This window comes from Microtus pennsylvanicus, chromosome 3 (genome assembly GCF_037038515.1).
Source record: "Microtus pennsylvanicus isolate mMicPen1 chromosome 3, mMicPen1.hap1, whole genome shotgun sequence".
In the NCBI taxonomy this organism is placed as follows: Eukaryota; Metazoa; Chordata; class Mammalia; order Rodentia; family Cricetidae; genus Microtus; species Microtus pennsylvanicus.
In genome coordinates this window covers 86363141-86376078 of record NC_134581.1, presented here as the reverse complement: position 1 = coordinate 86376078, position 12938 = coordinate 86363141, and positions in this window count along the sequence as shown.

The window sequence follows — 12938 nt, the reverse complement described above, 5'->3', positions numbered from 1 at the left end:
TTTCTGTAATTTAGTTTCAAACTATGCTTCAAGTCAATAGGCCAGCTTTAGAAGATTCGATTTGCTTCCTCTTTTTTTCTTCTGGGAAGTAAATACGTAAGTTGGTTCATTTACAGAGCATATGCTGTCAGAAGTAAGGTGCTACAGATAACAGTTTGATTTAGGAAAATCTAGTCCCACCTCACAGTACTTGTCTTCACTTACAAAGACATTTTAGCTCGCCTTTTGCTTGATTGATAATTAACAGGGTCATCGTTCCCATCATCCCTTTCTGATCAGAAGACACTGGATGATCTTTACAAACAATGACTAAAGTTTAAATGAAACTTTTTAAGTTAAAATCACTTCTCAGGTAATGATGTTGAATATTGCTTCATTTTGTCTCGTACATATGAAGGTGGTCTCAGCTACTAGGGTTAATGTGGCAAAGAGTTTGAGCAACAAAGCAAGAGTAATGCCTCCCCTGGGACTTCTATCCTAAATCCCAAGGAAACCTAGCAGGTCATCACCAGAGGCAAGAGGCAGGAACTGGAAATTAAGAACTCTAAGCATTGCACCATGACGAAGGCAAACTTCCAAAAGAGCAGGAGTGACGAGCCACTCTATTTCTCTACCTTCTTAGTAGAAGCAATAAAGAAAAATAATAATAAAACAATCCAGCTACTGTAAAGGCCATATAAGTGTCAAGGAGCTCTAGGAAGATGTCATAAGTTCGGTGAGTTGATACAAAATGACTATATTGTCAGGCAGATGACAAAAGGAGAGAGTAATGAGCACAGTATGCTGACTGCTGACCCTGCCACATGACCCACTGCAGAAGCCAGAGGTGGGAAGGCCTCATCTATAGAGATGAAAGAGTCACTTTCTCTTCTGGCTCATGCAGTTTTAATTCTGGCTCTGTTCATATGATTCTATAATTTTAATTGGAATCACATTAATATCACTTTTTCTCCAGACCTTGAAAATATACTAAATTCAAAAAGGGGCTCTTTAGAACATCTGGTTTGCCCACCATATTTCCTTTGGACTATTCACACCCCTCAATGTGACTAGCACTACAGCGTTCTGTGGTAATAAGCCAGTTGTCCCATTCCAGAACACTTTTTTCCTTTCAGGAGAGACGAAAGCAAATTCACTGTATAAATACCTTAAGCTTCCAGTGTGCGGCTGTGAGGACTCAGGACATTGGGTTTAATACCGTTGGATGATTATCAGAAATCTGGAGAAGATCCTAGATTTGTCAGTGTTCTTAAGAAAGAGAGCTCTAATAGAATCTATAGAGAGACGGATATAAGTAAATATGATAAATGATAGCTAATAGGCAGGGAGATGGTCTGATTCATTATAGGAATGAGCTCCTCTGATTGTAGCGATGAGAGGTCCTGTCATCTTCTACCTGTAGTTCAGCAGGTAAGCTGTTCACATCAGGTAGGATGGGCCTTCCTTACCAGTCAACTAATGTCCAGGACTTCCAGAAACACCTCAGTGGACAACAAGAAGCAAATACTTTTCAGATATGTGGATATCTCTTAATCCAGTCAAGCTTATACCTAAAATTATACCTGAAATTATGGTTATTTCACCTCCCTCTGCAAAGTCAGAATGAAGCAATGAAACATTTGATTTTGAAGTCCCTGACTACCAGCAAAGGAAGACAGAAGCTAGAAACGGGATACGTCCATTGTTCGCCTGAGTTGCTCATCTACACGTCAGTGACGGTACTAGCATCCACAGACCAGATTATGATGGAGGCTAGAGAAATGTCTCCATGGCTAAAAGCACGTGCTGCTCTTACAGAGGTTACAAGTTTAGTTCCGGCAACTTCTTGCAGCTCCACTTCCAGGAGATCCTTCACCCTCTTCCAGACTCCACAGACATCCATCCACATGTGGCAAATATTCACATAGAAACAGTCTCTCACACACGCATACATAGTTAAAAAAATAAAGAAGAATGTTAATGATATAAAAATCAAGAGGCTCACAGTCAGATGTAGACCCTGTGAGGGAGCATTCTCAGCCTTGCAGTGCAGAGACTTGCGAGGGAGACAGCTATCAGTATGTATGTCTTCATCAATTTGTTTAAAGGAAGCAATTTTTCAAGTTCTGTCTTCACTTATATGATTTTGGGAGTGGAAAGGGGAAAATTTAATAAGCATCCTGTCCCCAGATACAGCACAACTATTAACAAAGGTAAAAACTGAAGTCTAAATTGAAGAACAGTATCAATATTTAATCACAGCAGGCTAAGGGTTGCTGAAACTAAAGATATTAAATGTAATTGAAACAAAGCAGCCAGATTCCCAGTATGGGGTAGGAGGGCTAGGAGAGAACTGTTCTCTGGCTGCCATAATCTCATAGTTACTGGAATATTCCCTAAGCAGATTGTGCCTATTGCAGACACACCAGAGCCACGTGGTAAGAAGGTTCCATGTGCAAAGGATGAACAGGCAATTTCACTTCATGTAACAAATCAGACTGTAAGTCAGACAATACAAAAGTACTTTATTCCTAAAAGAATGAATTGAACAGATGAATAATCTAGCCAGCATCCTAATAAAGGGAAATAAAGGTGACTGGGAACACTCTGAAATATTCAACACACGGATTTGGGAATTCTAGATGCCACATACCAGAAAGTCAATGTAATGCTATTATTAAACATCTCTAATACATGAGCCATATTACATGAAGTATAAACTCATATTTTTATAATTGTTACTTATCTCAGGCATAGTAGTCATGATCTCAAAGGACATTTCCAGAAGCTAATATTATAAGTTATCCCAGAGAGTGTTGTGTGAGGGTTCTGCTTCCTATAAAAGAATCACCTTCATGGCAGCCCCTTTCCACACTTCAGTTTCATAACCGGGCTCATTCTGCACACTTTTATTAAGCTGGGGCTTATAAGCCCCTTTCGTAGACATCAAATTAAAAACTTTTCCTGCTATGAGTTTGGTAAATGCTACCTATATTCTTTATTGTTTCCTTGTAAATGCCAACCTAGTTTGCAGGCTAAATATGGCTATCTGTGTATGTGGATCCACCTGATGATGGGTGGATGGAGAACAGAGGATGTGAGTAGGTAGAAAGATTGATAAAAACTCAGAGACAGATATTAGGATTCAACCTGAAGGTCAGAAAAGCAAAGCAGCCAGCCACTGACTCTTCCATCTACCTCAGTCCGAAATCGTTATCTTGCCTATAGGAATTTCAGAATGAGACTGTGTCTGAGACCTGTCTCCTCCCATCTTATATTCCTCTCTAGGAGTGGGATGAAAACCATGCACCACCACCACCCCATTTCTATAATAAACTAGGATGGCTACTGGGATTAAAGGTGCGTGTCACCACTGTCTGATCTGTAAGGTTGGCCAGGGAGATTGTTTTACTCTCTGATCTTCAGGCAAACTTTATTTATTAAAATACAAATAAAATATCACTATATATGTATGTATGTATTTATGTATGTGTGGATGGATGGCTATGATAGTCTCAGATTGATTACTACTCATTTTGTACATTCTGTGTTTAAGGTTAGTCGCCATATTCTTGACACACAGTCAGAAGCTGGCCTCTTCAGGTACAAACTATTCACATAGACTTGCTTCCACTATTCTTTACTCTTCTGGTGACAACAGACATAGAACCAATAAAAAACTGCCTTGCAGATAAGACTTCTCAACATAAAGCACAGCATCTTGGGCTATGACCCGTTCATTACACCTGTACATTATTAGACATACATGACGACACCATAGGCAATCATAGGCTCGTGTGACACAAAGCTGAAGTAATATCAAATGAATCAGGAGCCAAGTTTGCTCTCCTCATACTTTTCTCTTTTCCAGAACTGTGCTGAGATGTGATACTCAAATTATGAAGCCAAAAACACGTTTTGCAATCTGCTGGACCAAAGTTATTTAAGGACTGTTTTTCCCAAGAAAGAGAAAAATTATAAGGAAAAGATACGTACATGTTAACATAGTTCACTTCAATACATCGAAATGTTCTCATTTCCCTTAGCAAATGTTGAAACATTTGGCAAGACACAAAACTTTTTTGTTTCTCTATATTCCTGTCTGTAAAGATGCAAGGAAAAGGTGATCTATGCATCATACACATTATACATACTGGCAAACAAGCTGAACACTGAGCTGTGACTATATGTCATACTGTAAAGCTATTTTTGAACTAAACTTGGGGAACACTTCAAAATTGAATTATAAAATCCCCTTCTTTTAATTATGTAAGAGAACCAAACTCTGCTATATTTGTTATGATCTTAGTTCTCGAAGATGAGGAGATGGCTTTGTAGTTAATGGCACTCGCGGCTCTTATAGAAGATCCAGGTTCAGCTTCTAGCAACCGCATGGTAACCCACACTATTTGTAACTTCAGTTCTGGGGATACAGGAGATATAATGCTCTCTTTTGATCTCTTAGGCACCAGGAACGCAGACATGATATACATACATAAATACATTTAATCAAACACTTAAACACAATAAAAATAAATAAGTGTAAAATAGATTTTGAAGAGAGACCAATGCACAATGTGTTTATATGAATGCTATAATGGTCCAACAGTTGAGAGGGTGTGTGTGACTTGAAGTGAAAACCAAGAGTTTTTAGGGTCTTGAGGGGGGCAGTTGCTGATGACTCCATAGTGCTATAACATCTTTCCTGTCTATATATCATGGGGTGGGATGTTTCAGGGTGTCAGACAACACACACTCTGTCTTCCCCACCAGCAAATGACCCATCAAGATTCAGAAATGTGTGTGGCCTTACTCTGGCACAGACTGAGTAGAGAGAAAAGCACTCTGGGGTTGTCAGATAAGAGAGGAGTAATGCCTTTGAAAGGCTAAGTGGGGCAAGAATCTATAATTTGGAATTGAGTTTAGAGTGGAACTTTCCAGAAAACAACAAAGCATTGCTTGACAAATAATTCAATCATCTGGTTTTATAGAGACCTTAGGCATGATGTAATACAATCCCATATTGTTACATATTAGGTTACAAGGGCTCAGGGAAGTTAACTCACCTGCCAAATCACATTGCTAATAAATGAAAAAGGAAGAAATGCTATTTTGAGTTGGCTCCAAATTCTGTACATTTTCTCACCATAATAAGCAGCCTGCTCGTGATCCAGAATTATCTGACACTTCCAAAATCCCCTCCAGCCAGAGAAGTCCTAGCTGAGTTGGCCGCAGCCCCCAAATATTGATTCCCGGGTTCCCTTGATCAGTTACTTGCACACTAATTGCAAGCCTTCACTTAATGTTTCTTTTTGCTGGGAAATTGAAACTAATCCAAGACTGACATGGTAATAAGACTGACAGGCTATAGGGAACAACCAACTACAAAATAGGATGTCAGTGTTCTACTCTGGAATACCATCCGTATGTCCTCATCATGACCTGATCAGCAGGCAAGGATGGACCATTTCACACAGGTAGTGGGATGGTTAAGATGGAATCATCACATCACTAGTGAAAACTATCCTAACAGATGAGGTTATTAGGAAAGGGAGAAGTCTCTGAACTTCTACCAAGTAGTCCAGTTGGCCTAGTACGACAAAGTCCCTAGCAGAGGAGACCAGGAAAGAGTAAGCAGAGGAAAGTAAGGACTCTAGAGTTTCTCCGGAGGTACCTGAAAATCGGGAAACTAATGTTGATTGGGTTAAAGTCTGTTGACAGCCTTGTAAAGTAGGGAGGTTGTTGGCTATATTAGTCTGATAGGTGGGGTGGGATATATGGGTACTGAATTGGAGGCCAAAATCAGCTATGCAAAAGAGCAGGTGAAGAAAATATTTTTAAATAAATATAATAGGATGGGAAATAGATGTTAGGATTACATGAGCTTTATGTAACATTTTATTGCCAAACAATTAAGAATAACAGGACTAGAAATTGAGAAAGAGATGCATGAATGGAGCATGGATGAGTGGAGAAGCTCTCAAAAGTGGAGTGAACTCCAATTGTCTTCTTCAGGACAGGGCTGGAATGCAAGATGAAGTGCCCTTGAGTGGCTTGTTCTAGGAAAGATGTTCAAAGAAGAATCAAAGAGACCTAGAGGATATCTGGTTATACACTTGTTCTCTCCATCTCCTCTACCTGATGCTCACACAGGTACCACTGGAGGATGTTGTCTGGTTACTCAAAAATGAAAAAAAATCACCTTACTACACAATAAATATCATACATGTACCCAGAAGCAGGACCTCCCCCATCATCACTGAAGAGAAACATCTTACAACAGGCAAGAAAGAAGGTTGTCATGAAATAGCAGCATCTGAGCAGAAGGATACCCTGAGAAAGACAGACATTTCAAAAACATCGACATATAAAGATGCACTTAAAATAGCAGCAATGTAAGACAGGATTCAAGCATGAGGCAATACCAATTACAGCACTTAACTAAAAAACCAGTGTTAAGTAACTTTGCAGAGTGGACAATGTGTGGAGCTAATATACAAGCCAGAAGATGTAGCTAGGAATTATCTACAAAATGCAAGACGGAGAGACATGGAGGACAAATTCAGGAAGTTTAGTGTGTATTTAACAGCAGATAAAGAAGAAGAAAAGCTAAGAAATTGCAAAACACCGAAGGATAAGTAAAGTCATATCTTACAGTGATTTCTTTAAAGATGATCTACAAGGAGACGGTAAGATAAGATTCATCACTACTCCCATTTCTTTCAAGAAAACAGTGGAGATTATTTCTAAAGCATTAAGAAAAAGTCCTTTTGGAACAACAATTTCCTTTGCCACCATGCTACCATTTCATGTCTGAGGACTACACAGAGATAGCTTCAGAAATAAAATCTCTAAAATTCCAATGCTCTAAATATGCATTATTAATTCAGGTGAATAAAAAAGTAAAGAGGGTTGCATAAAGATGGTCAATTGGTCCCCTGAAGCTGCTTCTTTTTTTTTTCTCCTAACATCTTGACCAAAGGATAACAAAGGCTAGCCAAAGAAGGCGGGGAAGGAGTAACCGATATCTGAACTATATGTGGTGTAAATCAGATGGACAATGGGGAAAACAGTTTTGAGGCTCGAGAAAACTGAATGCCAAGCAATCAGGAGGAAATCCAACAGCAAACACAATTTATACCAGCACCTCCAAAAGACTCAATAATTGGTGACATCAAGCATGCTAGAAGCAGGGTAGACAAGAAAGAGCTAAATTAATGAAGATTGGTTGAAAACCTATTTAAGACGTTGTCAAATCCTCTCGCTGGCTCAGGTTAACTCGCTGATAGGCTTTCCATCACTCTGACAAAGGCCTGGAGGTTTGTATTTTGGGAGAACAGAAAAGCAGCAGCCTGCACTTGTGGCTGCCGGTTCAGCTAGCACAGGAGTCAATGCGCTGAAGACATCACATTCACGTGCATTCATGCATACTGCGTGCCTACAACCCTAGGTTCTTTACCCTTTTAGATTATTAATGTTTGATACATACATAGTGATGGGTTTTGATGAGGCATTTTTCATACCTAAGTTACTATACCTTGTTCCTGCTCCTTCCCCTCCACCTGCTGCCGTACCTCATGCCTCTATCCCCCCTGAAGCAGTTTTCTAGTTTAATTGTGTCTTAATTTGCATTTCAGATATGGTATAAAGATTTGATCCATGTATCACTGTGTATGACCAAAGAACTTATTTAACATTGCCATATTCTTAAATATTGAAACAAATCTTGACCATCACACAATGCTTAAACACACTTAGAGGGTACAGTTATAAGGAAGTATATTTATATACATCCATATTATATGCATACTAAGTGTATTCGAGAAATTGTTCTATCATCTTATCATTAATTTCTACCTGGGCTCTCTGTTTCCTTTTTTCTAATTTGCATTGTTTTTGCTTAGTTTTTGCTTGGTTTGATTACTTTCTGGCCTTGCTCAATAGTCCAGGCTTGCAACAGATGCATTTGGTTTATGACTCATGGAGCTCTTGCCTCTGCCTCCTAAGTGCTGGATTACAGACCTGAATTATTATACTTAGCTCCCAGTTATCTGGTCATTTAGGGCACTAGAGCTTCTTAATGTTTGAGTACCTATTTATCTAAATTCCTATTATGGTGCACCCAGCAGGATTCAACCCACTGTTCTGCCAACCCCGGTCTTGAAGCTACAGTGAGCTCCAACATTTGTACTACTCAGAAAAGGTCAGTGGGGATTAAAAAAACAGAAGAAAAAAGTAGGAAGGCAGAAAGTGAGAAGTTAGCAGATCTTGCTATTTTGACCAAAACCTGTGTAGCAAGCTGACAGGTTTTTTTTTTCCTTTTTGGGTAGCCAGGAAAAGTCCTCCAAGGATGCTTACATATATGGCCAGGCAGAGGAGGTGAGGAGGACAAGTGGACAATCAGATACCCTCTTGGTCTCTTGATTCTTCTTTGTGCATCTTCCAACCTAGACTAGGCCACTCAAGGCCACTTCATCTTCATCTTGCATTCTAACCGTCTCCTGAATGGGATGTGTGTGGAACTTAACATAAACAATTTAAGGGAAGAAGACTTGACTTTTGGCTCACAGTTCTAGAGATTTCAGGCAATAATCCTTGGTGCTATTGACTCTGAGTCTATAATGAGGCAGAATCACATAGCAGTGTGACACTTTTCTGGATGCATCATGAACAAATGTCTTTTCACACTAGATAGAGAATAAATAGCACGCCAAAGCAAAAATATCATCAGGGCTATGTGGTGAACATAGAATTTATTTGAATTACCTACAGGAATATAGAGGAATGAAAGGCATTTGCACCATCAAAGGTATACTCCATTACAGGTAGCAATACTCAAAAGCTGAAATTCTGAATCTTTCTGCATGACTTATGGGTATCTCAGTAGGTCAGAGAGTCTCTTCTCCTCTATAGTCTTTACTGGTAATATACCCTTAGGAAAGGAGGGCTTTGTGAATCTAGTAAACTTCAGGAATTTATTGAGACTTGTGAGTTGTTTTTTTTTTTTTCTCTGAGTCTTAAGAAGTCTTTTGGAACTTCTCCAGCTTCCTTCTTCCATGGTATGTTTCAATTGGGAAGAAATTGCTACATAACATTCAGTCTCTTATACCAACTCTCATTATTTCTGCTGCCTCTTCTTCAATGCTCCCCGAGTCTTGGAGATGGTGATAGAGAAGTCTGTCTAAAGCTAAGCATTGTGCCATTATCCCATAGTAACAGTCACTTTTTCTGAGGAACTTTGCTAATAGTTATGAGCTTCTGTGGACACTATCATTTACAAAAGGGAATTTTCTCTTATAATCTATTGCAGCTAACAACAGTCATCTATAGGCATATGCAAGCATGTTTAGAAGCCAGTTTGTGAGACATATTTCATTGATTTAAGAAAACAATGACTGTAATTAGTTCATCAGTGCTGGTCAATGATTGCTCTAACCAATGATTTTGAACTAACTCAGATAGTACTCGTAAAATTCCCTCTGTTGAGTAGCCCTTCAATCCAAATGGAAAGCAGTTGGTTGCACCCTGAATGGTTCATGCCACTATTGCACCTTCGATGGCATCTTGCTTGAGATTTTGATATTGTAGCATTCAGGATCCACAGTCATGTAGAAACGCTAGTGACAATCCCCCAGCAACCAACATGACACCTTCTGTCACTATAAAAACCAGCCAATAGGTAGAGCACTCTCAGTTCAGTTCTAACTTCATTCTCTTTCTGTTAATGTCAAAGCTTTTGGAGCCATCATCAATGGGGACGTATTGTCTAATTTGGGCATATAACCAACGACGGTAGCAATATCCCTCATAGTTTCAAAAGCCTCAGATATCTATCTGGTTAACAACACAGTCAAGGTAGAAAGCTGCCCAACCTTAAGTTAAAACTAGTCATTTTCTACAAATACTGCTGTGTTATCATATCTATCATCTGATATTTATTGCCTCTGATACTCCTGGGAACACCAGACTCTAAGGAAGAGCGTGCTCCAGCATTATCTACATTGATAAAAGAAAAATAAATCCATAATTCAATATGAGGCTTCCTGTCACTCTGCATGGTCCTCATTGCAGGCACCCTGGCTACCCTGTTAAGGAGAGCAGCCAGAGAGGCTCCCATACCTGTGCACTTCTTTGCTCTGCATTGGGGAGGAGAATGGGGACTCACTTGCACTTCTCGGCTTTCTGTTTTCTTTGTTCCTGTGATGAACTACTCAGGGGACTTAAGGCTCTTCAAAGGCTCATCAGTCGCACCTTTGGTCTTTGAGCATATATTTTTCTGTATGGACTTTGACTTAATGCAAATTGAGCAACATTTGTCTCTGATCAGTGCAGATGAGCCACAAAATGGAACAAAGGGCTCCACAGGGCAGTTTATGTGTAGAAAATAATAGGACTGACACTGGGCATCCAGTGGGGCCGTGAGTCAGCTAATGATGGAGACATTAGATAACCAGGGACCTGGGGGCAGTAATATAATCTGTTTTGTGGCTGTCTCTGGAAGAATGCCATGTTTGTGCAGATTTCATATAAATACAGTCTTAGGTCAGAAGTGTGAGCTTTCTCCTTTGCTCTTTGCCCCTTGCCATTGTCATCCAGGCTGTGTAGAGGTATGTGTACCCACCTGCTACCTGTCTAACAGTCTGTGTATGAATGCCTACCTGTGTATTGCCTGTGTTAGCATGTGCCTGGGTATCTGCCAAGAAATAGGGTATGATTCATCTGCCTAGTACATCTCACATTCTCTTCAAATTTCCAGAAACCTATGATGTCCCTTTGTTCCTGAAATTGGAGCTTGAACCTCACAGTCCTTTTGATTAGATTTCCTTCTTTACATATGTTTTTATTTGCTTTAGCATCTTGTGAACCTGATTCACATGCTATTCTATGTGATTTAAGTCCGCTGAACTCACTGGATCTCATAAAGATTATGTCCCATCATTTGGCTGAACAACACAGCCAGGGATCTATATCTCTTAGTGAATTGTTTTTTTTCAATTCTCTAGTGAACATAGTCTTATTTGGCCCTGTAAATTCAACACCAAGCACTTCTTCTTGTGTGTCCAGTTCTCTGAGCCAGGCTTGTCCCGCCACCATTGCCTTCCTGTCTCTGGGATCTATGCTGGTAAGAACAAGCATTCACAATGGCCCCTGTAAACCAGTCCATTGGGGACTGATTCACTTCCAGCTACTTTGGTTTATGTCCTCTTTGCCTCAAGGAGTTGGGCATTGCCACAGTACTACATTTCTCTACCTTTGTATCACTTAAACCTATCCCATTTCCCCACCATGTCCCACAGCCTCACAAGTCAGGTGGCAAGGGGCTGCTATATTGATTCAACAATCATCCCAGTTCAAGCAATTCAGATGCTGAAGATTTCCTGGTCATCAAAGATTTCTTTTGTTTTGTTTTGTTATTTTTCGAGACAAGGTTTCTCTGTAGCTTTGGGGCCTGTCCTGGAAGTAGCTCTTGTAGACCAGGTTGGTCTCAAACTCACAGAAATCTGCCTCTCTCTGCCTCCCTAGTGCTGGGATTAAAGGTGTGCCCCACCACCGCCCAGCTTCATCATACATTTTTGTATTCTGGGCCATTGTTAAGGTCCTTTGTCCATGCTGAATTAGAATTTCCCTTTGTCTCTATTAAAAGTCAGAGTTACAGGCTCTCTTCTATCGCTTCTACCACACTCCCTTCCTTGCTGTCTGTTATTAAGCCCCTGGCTGAGTGTTGAATCATGAACTTTTCCTTCTTCTCTGTTAAAGATTGAACTTGAGAGACATCTTCCGTTTCCTCTACTGTGTTGTCTTCCTCCTCATTCAGTTTACAAGTCTGGTTACAAGTTCTGGAAACCAGACAGCGCTTGTCAGCACAAATCTAACTTATATTCTTTTTTCTTCCTCCATCCCCAACCATAAGAAATGACAAACCCTCTCTCCTCCATCTCATTCTCTCTTTTCTCTAAATTACCTAAGAAATCAGAGGCCAGCAGAGAGGATGCTAGCCTCACTTTTTCCCACTGTGATTCTTCTCATTCACAAGCAAATTTCCACCAACACCGGTCTCGGCTCAAGCCAAATAAGTTGATACCTACACCAGTGCAACCTCCATGGAAACCCGCTGACATTCGCATCATTTTACTCTCAGTGCCTGGAAAATTTGTCCTAAACCTTCAACCATTCTCAGGCAGTCTGCACAAAGTAAACCATGCAGGCAAACCACATAGTAAACTACACATGCCTAACAGCCACGCCACTCAATGCTTCACAGAGGCAGATGCTCAGTTTGGGATACACACCATGAACACATTGCTTTCTGATGGCTCAGAAAGTTAAGCATCTCACTACATACAGCAAAACCCATGCAACCCGTGCCTGAGGAAGAAGACGGATGGGCATTATCAGGACTCCCCCTAAAAGTGTGCCACTTTCCCACCGTTCATCCTCGGTTGCACTTCTCGCTCCATAGCCAAGACTGTGCAATCACTCCTCTTAAAGCCAGCTTTGTTACTGTTAGTCCTTGTCCAGGTGCCACTTGTGTCACGTGACACTACTGGGGAGACGGGAACAAAGCTGCTCACCCTCAATACCTCCCCAAAGTCCAACTTAAGGAGCCACTAAGTTTATTAGGGTCACTTGCAGGGGTACGGGTGAGCAGTTATAAGCACATGGACAACTCGAAGGCATCGCCGAAAGTCCACCCTAGCGTGGGTGAGAACTCATGAAAGGTGAGATCCTGGAGATCTGGACAGCATGCAGGTAGCTCAATACATGTCAGAGCCTCTTCTCCCCAGCAAGCCTTACTGCTTATATAATCTTGGGTAAGGATGGGGCCTTATGAATCTGGAAAGTTCCAGGGATTTCCTGGGATGTTTGAGTTTACTTCTTGAAATGTAAGTAGCCTTTCTTCAAAACATCCTAAGTCTTAAAGAGGTTTGTCTTTTGTTGTTGTTGTTGTTTTTTCCAGG